Below are 8,089 nucleotides of genomic sequence, written 5' to 3'. Positions count from 1 at the left end.
TCCCTGAGCTCTGTCTCTGCGTCCCCCCACCCCTGTTGCGCCCAGAGCTCAGCCACAGATGTCCAGCCACAATTCTCGGTTGGCCGCAGACTCGTACAAGAATTGCGTTTGGACAATCAGTGGCGAAGCCCCAGAGTTCAAGGCCCCGGTCTCCTACGGGTTTCCGCTTCGCTCTTTTCTAAAAGCGCCGGACCCGGAGATCTCCGGAGCTGCCCCTCGGAATACCTCGCAGACGCTCAGCAGTCTCGGCTCATCCCGCGGTAAGGTGGACGAGCAGGCACGCGGATCCCGACACAGCACGGGGATCCCCATCACCCCTGGCGTGTTTCCTTTGAACGCGGCCCGGGGTCCCTGGAGTAGACCGCGTTGGGTCTCTGTGCCGCCCCATGTTGGGGAAATCTCCTCTGTCAGGCCCGGGGAACCCCGACTCCCCTCTCCCCGCCCCCCAGCCTGGGCTCGCCGGGAATCCGGAAAGCTGGGGCCCGAGGCCGGGTCGCGTTTCCGAGCCCGGGGTCCGGGCTGCTGGACTCGCGGGTCCCCCGCCCCCGCCCAGCCCCGCGCACGCACCGGCTCGGGCGCTCTCCGCTTCCCTGTGGCTGAGTCGCCGGCGGTGGCGGCGGCGGTGGCCCGGGCGGCGGGGAGCACTGGAATGCGCCGCCGGGTCACCTGCAGCGCCCGGGGAGCCGGACTGAGAACCGGCGTGCTGGCGAGGCGCAGGGCTGAACCCGAGCGGGCGCCTCTGGCGGCTCGGGGCCGGGGCGGGCTTTTAGTGGGCCGCTCCAACAATACGGGCCTGGCGCGGAGAAAGGGGCTCGGCTGCAATTGGTACTGGATTTGAATAACGCCACGGGGCCATCAATGGTCATTGTGTCGGCGGGTAATGAATCTCCGCTGTCTCTCGGGCTGGCCAGGCAGCTGCAACCTGCGCTCAGGCAGCTCTTAAAGACATAGCGTGCCCCTCCCTGGGGGCCGCCCCCCTCTGCACAGGCCGGACCCTTCGCCCTCCCACCCCCACGCAGCGCCCTCCACTCCCAATGCCCCGCCTGCTCCCTCGGCCTGACCCCTTTGCCCACGTCCCCTCCCTACTGGGCCAGGCACCCACATCCCGGCCTTGGTGCTTTGTGACCCGACTCAGGCCCTGGCCTTGGCCGAGCTCCCCAAGAGTCTAGGGAACCCCAGAGGGTTAAGGCCCAATTCCTGCCTTGCAACTATGCCTAGACCTATGGCCTGACCTCTGGAGCGCTTCTCCTTAAGCTCCTGCCCAGGGTATTCTAGGGAGGGTGAGGGGGAACAGTTTGGAGGTCAGAGGGTCAGCCAGCCCTTAGGAAGGTTATGTTAAAGGATAGGAGAGGAAGGGTGCAGCCCCAACCCCCAGTCTGAGGATGCCAGAGACCGCACCACTAGGGATCTGGAGGCTGCCCCTTCCCCCACCAAGGAAAAGGGCTCTGCCCCCAAGCTCCTTCAGGTTCCCGGATACCTCAGTTCTAGCAGCAGGGGTGGGGAGCAGGTGGGTGTGAGAGGGGCATGGAATGTATTAATGCTTGTCTTCTCCTCCTTGTCTCTTTCACTGAACAGTCCACCCATCCCATGAGTTGGGACTCTGAAGGGTCTGATACCCGTATACCCACTCCATACTAGGTTCTTAGTCTGCTGGGTGAAGAGGTACCCAGACTCTCACTCCCCTAGCTCAGCCTGTCTTTCCCAGTGACTATCACCCCTGGACAGGGAATGTGTGGCCATTATTCATTCAACCTGCCTTCCATCCACCCTAGATTTCCCCAAAACCCCTGCCTCTGCCCTTGGGTACCCTGTCATCTGCTCTGAAATGCTCTCCTGTCTGCACAACCTCTGGGCAGCCCTGCCATATGCCCAGATGAATTGTGATTATTGGTTTGCCTGGTTCTCTTCCCTAGGACAGGAAGTGAGTCCTATCTGTCTTTGTGCCTCCAGGGTCTAGAACAGTGTCCTCCCCCAACAAATCATTAAATGTCTGTGGGTGTTTGCATACATACCCCATGACTTAAAAATGAACCACATAGACTTCTTAGAGTTTATTTTACAAAGGTGGCAAAATATGGCTTATGGATTTTATAGAGAGGAAGCCCTGCCAACCAGATCTCAACTCCTGGAATTGTTCCACTTAATAATAGTGTCTTATGTGCTGAGCACTAAGTGCTTTAAAGATAGTTGAACCAGGTGCGGTGGTGCACACCTGTAATCTCAGCCACTCAGGAGGCTAATGCAGAAGGATCACAAGTTCAAGCCAGCATGGGATACTTTGTGAGACCCTGTCTCAAAATAAAAAGGGCAGGAAATGTAACTCAGTGGTAAAGCGACCCTGAGTTCAGTTCCCAGTACTGCAAATAATAAGTTAAAAAGTAAATAAAGATAGCTTGCTGACACTGTGGTGCACCTGTAGTCCCAGCTACTCGGGAGGTAGAGGCAGAAAGCTCACTTGAACCCAGGAGTTGGAAGCCAACCCTCAAAGGAGCAAGACCCTGCCTCAAAAATAAATAAACAAATAAAATGAGGGCAGTTGCTTGTTGACTCCCCGCACAACCTTGGGAATTAGGTACTATTATCACCACTACCCCATTGAGAAGCAGATTGGTGGTTAGTCCCCATCTGCCAGGTGATGTAGCCCAAGTTGGAACCCAAGACCATCAAACTGCACACTGTTTTTTCCAGGCTTTTCTTAGCTGATACAGTGGTGACTATTGTAAATGCACTCAAAACGGTGGAACCTAGGAGACACTGTCCATATAAATTATAATCTACCCCCATCCCAGCCTAGAGCAAATACAACCGAGATGGAGCAGAAAGGGATGTCTCTGAGGGAGTGGGGAGCTCCCAGGCCGGGTCTTAGCTGAAATCTAGAAGGAGGACTTTTCCACCTGCCCCGGGGATGTAGACACTATTTCTTGTTCATTTGGTGTTGGTGCTGGGGATCAAGCTAAGTCCTTGTGAATGCTAGGCAAGTGCTCTACCGCTGAGCTGCATCCCAGCTCAGTGTCAGCACTGTTTAAAGCCCTTCGGTTGCCCTCCGTCTCACCCTCAGGGAATGAAGAGCCAAGGAGTGTCCTACCTCTGGTTTTTGAACATTTGTGGAATGCCTACTGTGTGCTAATCAGGGGCTCAGCAGAGGATAAATGTCCCCAGAGGAACTGTACAGTGCGCAACTAAGGCAGATCACGGGGCTGGAGAGCCCCAAGGAGGAGTGGCGAGGTAGACGAAGGCAGACACTAACTACATCTCCCATCCAAAGCTAGCAAGCAAAAAAAGAATGGCGGCACCACGCATAGTGCGCACGCCTGTAATCCCAGCTATGTGGAAGTCGGGTAATCACAAGTGCAAGGCCAGCCTGAGCAATTTAGTGAGAACCTGTCTTAAAATAAATTTTATTTACTTGTTTATTGGTATTGGGAATGAAACCGAGAGGTGCTACATCCCCAGCCCTTTTTATTTTAACATAGGGTCTCAATAAATTGCTGAGGCTTGTCTCGAACTTGTGTTTCTGCCTCAGCTTCCTGAGCCACTGGGATAACAGGCGTGCACCACTATGCCAGGCAAAATAAAATGTAAAACAGAGCTGGGGATGTAGTGGTAGAGTGCTTACCTAGCATGCACGAGGCCCTAGGTTCAATCCCTAGTACAGAGGGGAAAAAAAAAAAAAAAAGAACGTGGCAAATTCTGAGAAGGAAAAGAATTTGATGTGGCTGGAGTGCAGAATGGAAGAGGAAGTTCCAGATAAAGCTGAGGTCGACCCTGCTGGGTCTCCCAGGACATTGGAAGGATTTGTGATTTTATACTAAACGCTGTGGGGATCCTGAGAGGTCTGACAAGTTCAGATTTACATGTTTAAAGATTTGCTGGGACTGAAGTGTAGAGAAGCAGGGAGGGGGGAGGGGCAAGTTGATGTCGGGAGACTAATTAGGCTACTGCTGGTTTGCAGGTGAGAGCTTTCGGCGGTGGAACAGGGTCTGTGTACTTGATGGTCTGGGTGACCTGTACCCAGCAATGTTTAGTGAGCGCCTGATGTATGCCCTGGGGGGAAGGGGGAACAGTGATGTTGCCCCTGCAAAAGCACCCAGCTCATGGACAGGTGGATACCCAATGGAGGTGGCAGAGCCACAAGGAAACAGGTTCATTCGACCTTCCTTCCTTCCTTCCTTCCTTCCTTCCTTCCTTCCTCCCTCCCTTCCTTCTTCCCTCCCTCCCTTACCGGGGATTGAACCCATAGGTGCTCTGCCACTTAGCTACATCCCCGACCCTTTTTTAAATTTTCAGGCAGGGTCTCGCTAACTTGCTGAGGCCAGCCTTGAACTTAGAATACTCCTTCCCCAACCTGCAGAATCACTGGGATTATTAACATGCATCACTGCATCCTGCTCCAGAAAAGTATTGGCAAAGTTTAAATGAAGTATTGGCAGAGTGCTCTGGGACTATAGAAGGCAGACATTCATTCCAATAGGGAGGGTATGGGGAAACTTCTGGAAGAGGCAACCTTACCTTGGGCTTCCAGAGCAAGTGAATTCCCATAGGCTGAACCTTAGTTATAGACCATGAAGTGGGATCATTATACCTGTCCACTGTGCCTCCCTGCCTCCCTGCCTCCCTGCCTCCCTGGAGATGGTTGTGGTGTATCGAGGATCCAAATACACTTGGTTTGCTTGTATTAAAGAGAAAATTATCGGGGCTGGGGAGATAGCTCAGTCGGTAGAGTGCTTGCCTTGTAAGCACAAGGCCCTGGGTTCGATCCCCAGCACCCAAAAAAAAAAAAAAAAAAAAAAAAAAAAAATAAAGAGAAAATTATCATTATCCTCTAAATCACGTGCGCATGTGTGCACAAACACACAAATGGGTGAATGTTTGGGCTCCTGTGTGCTCTCCAGTTGTCTAGCCTTTATGAGAACCAGCTCTGCCTTCTCCCTTTTGAAAACCAGCTCTCAGAAAGAGGATAGCAGAGTCGTCCTCACTCCCCGGTAGCTTGCTCTTCCTTCCCCCCAGCACTGGCATTTTACCAAGGATTTGACCAAACACTGTGCCCAGCACAAAGGAGCTGCTCAGTAAACATCTGCTGAATGAATGATGGCTGAATGTGTGAATGAATGCTTTATTGATGTAATAATTACATGAATGAGTAGATAGATGGATGAAAAAGCAGACTTGGAGACAATTGAGTGAAAGATGAATAAAGAATAGACAAAAAAAATAGACAGTGGGTGATGAATGTTTGTAGCCAGTCGAGAGGTTCTAGGTGCAGAACTGGAGGCACTGGTGTGGGGGCGCTCATTAAGGGGGTTGGACAGGGTTCTATCACATGGGGCCTTCCATTCTGTGCTTTGAAGTCAGACCAGGATCCTGAGGATGACGGACAGGTAGGTTCCCAGGAAGCGGCTATGGCAACAAGCTGCTCAGGCCCCAATTCTGTGCTGGATATTTCCAAAACTGGAGTGTCCCTAGGTGTTCTTATCTATCCAGGTCCCACAGCCTGGGATGCCTTGGTGTACCTCCTCAGGCCAGCCCTTGCCCACTCTGGGATCCAATTGCTCAATCTGTGTGCACAGTTCTTTAGAAGGGGCCCGTGCTCTTACATGATGTCTGACCACATGGCCCATCTGTAGAAATGAGTTGACAACCTGACATGTCCAGTCTCAGAAGATGCCAAAGCTAGGCGGTCTGTCCTCACTTGGAAGGGATCCCCCGGACTTCTCCACCCTGTGTCGTGTGTTTCAGTTTACGAGAGATGTCCTTCTCCATGAGGTGGGTGAAGCAAGGCAGGTATGCCTTTGAGTGTAAAGGATCCATTGCTGCTGGCCATGCCTGTCACCCCAGCCACTCAGGAGGCTGAGGTAGGAGGATTGCAAGTACCAGGCCAGCTTGAACAAATTAGCGAGACCCTGTCTCAAAATACAAATTCCAAAGGCTTGGGGATGTAGCTTAGCAGAAGACTGCTTGCCTAGTGTGATGAGGCCCTGGGATTAATTTTAGCACCAAAAAATAATATTAATAAGAGCTAATTAATTAAAAATAAAATAGCCATCACTATCACCCTGTCATGCTGTGCTTTGGTTTCCTGGCATGTATCACTCTGTAAGTGTCGCACTCCTGTCTCTCCGTTAGAATGGAAGTCTTATGAGGGAGGACAGGGGTCATGTCCTGTCCCCTACTCTGCCCCTAGCAACTAGAACAATGCCTGACTCTTACAAAGTGGCAAGTTTCATCAAATGCCTGGGTCAGGGAATAAAGAGGGAGTTGCGTGGATCATGTTAACCCAGTTAACAACTACTGTATACTGAGAACTGGGCACTACAGCCCTGTAAGAGGAATGTCACTCTCCCCATGGCACAGAGCTACTGAGCATGTGTCTAGCTGCACAGTCTGTTTTTAACCACACTACCCCCACCACCTCTATTACTCCAGCACCCTGCAAGTGAGTTAGCAGCCACTGAGGTTATAAGTTGGCACTGCACTCAGATATATTGTATGATTACATTTATATGAAGTAGAGGCAAGTCTGTAGAGACAAGAAAGCAGATTAGTGGTTGCTGAGCTGGGGAGAGGGGAAGTTGGGAGGAGATGTGAGAGTGAGGGCTGATGGTTCTTTCTTTCTTTCTTTTTTTTTTTTTTTTTTTTTTTTGTGTGTGGTACAGGGAATTGAACCCAGGGCCTTCCAGGGCCTTCTATATGTGAGGCAATCACTCTACCAACTGAGCTATATCCCCAGCCTCTGGTTCTTTCTTTTTTGCAGTACTGGGGATTGAATTCAGGGTGCTCTACCACTGAGCTACATTCTTAACCCTTGTTTTTTTTTTTTTTTTTTTTGAGACAGGGCTAAATTGCTGAAGCTGGCCTTGAACTTGCTATCCTCCTGCCTCAGCCTCCACAGAGTGCTGGGGATTAAACCAGGGCCTTGGATTTGCAAGGCAAGCACTCTACCAACTGAGCTAGATCCCCAGCCTCCAACTGGGCTTCTTTTAAAGAGTGATGGAATATTGTAAAATTGAAGGTGGTGATGGACGCACAGTTCTGAATATACTATGAACCATTGAATTGTACACTTTCAGTGGGCAAATTGTATGTGAATTACATCTCAATAAAATTGTTATTTAAAAAACTAATTGGAGCTGGGCATAGTGGCACCTGCCTGTCATCCCAGCTGTTCAGGAGTCTGAGGCAGGAGGGTTTCGAGTTCAAACCAGCCTCAGCAGTGTGAGGCACTAAGCAACTCAGTGAGACCCTGTCTTTAAGTAAAATACAAAATAGGGCTGGAGATGTGGCTCAGTGGTTGAGTGCCCCTGAGTTCAATCCCTGATACCAAAAAAATAATAAATAATAAAGTAATTGGAGCTCGGGAATCCCACCTCTGCCATTTACCTAGTAGTCATGTCAGGTCATATCTCTGAGCCTCAGTTTCCTAACCAGTAAAATGGAAAAAATAAGTGTCTCATGGGTTCTCTGAGAATTAAATGAGATAATACATATTAGTATTCCCATTTTATCAAGGAAGAAGCTTAGGCCTAGAGAAGGAAAGTGACTTGGTGCAGACGGGATAGCTAGCTGGTGATAGGTGAGAGACGCAGGCCTGGTCCTCTTGTCAGAATCTCGTCTTTTAGAATTATCTAGACTGGATCAATGTGTACCCCTCCCACTTCACCACCCCCACTCTGTAGTGTCTCCCATCTCTTACTGGGCTCTGGGGACCTGTCTCCCCACTACTGCCCATGACCAGAGCAGGTGGGGTTAGCATGGTCCCCCCAGAGCACAGGACACCCTTTCCCCCAGCCCCCACCCTGCTCCTCTCCTGGGGCCATGATGCTGTCTTGCTTTTGCTCATAATAAAGAAAATATCTCAGCTACCCTTCCATGGTTGCTTGGCAACCCCAAGGGGGGTAGGGGGAGCAAAGGGGAGGAGGGAAGGGGAGGACTCTGGAGCCAATCTGGAGACAAAGAGTAGGATTTGGGTGACACAGAGCCTGTTCTTAGTGCTAACCTGGCCTAGCCAGGGCGGTGGGTGGGGACAGGGGGCTGCTCCCACCCCAGGGTCTCACACCAATAAATATGGATTAGGGAAATGGGCAGAGTTTTT

This window comes from Sciurus carolinensis, chromosome 14, assembly GCF_902686445.1.
Source record: "Sciurus carolinensis chromosome 14, mSciCar1.2, whole genome shotgun sequence".
Lineage (NCBI taxonomy): Eukaryota > Metazoa > Chordata > Mammalia > Rodentia > Sciuridae > Sciurus > Sciurus carolinensis.
This window is presented reverse-complemented; position numbering follows the sequence as displayed.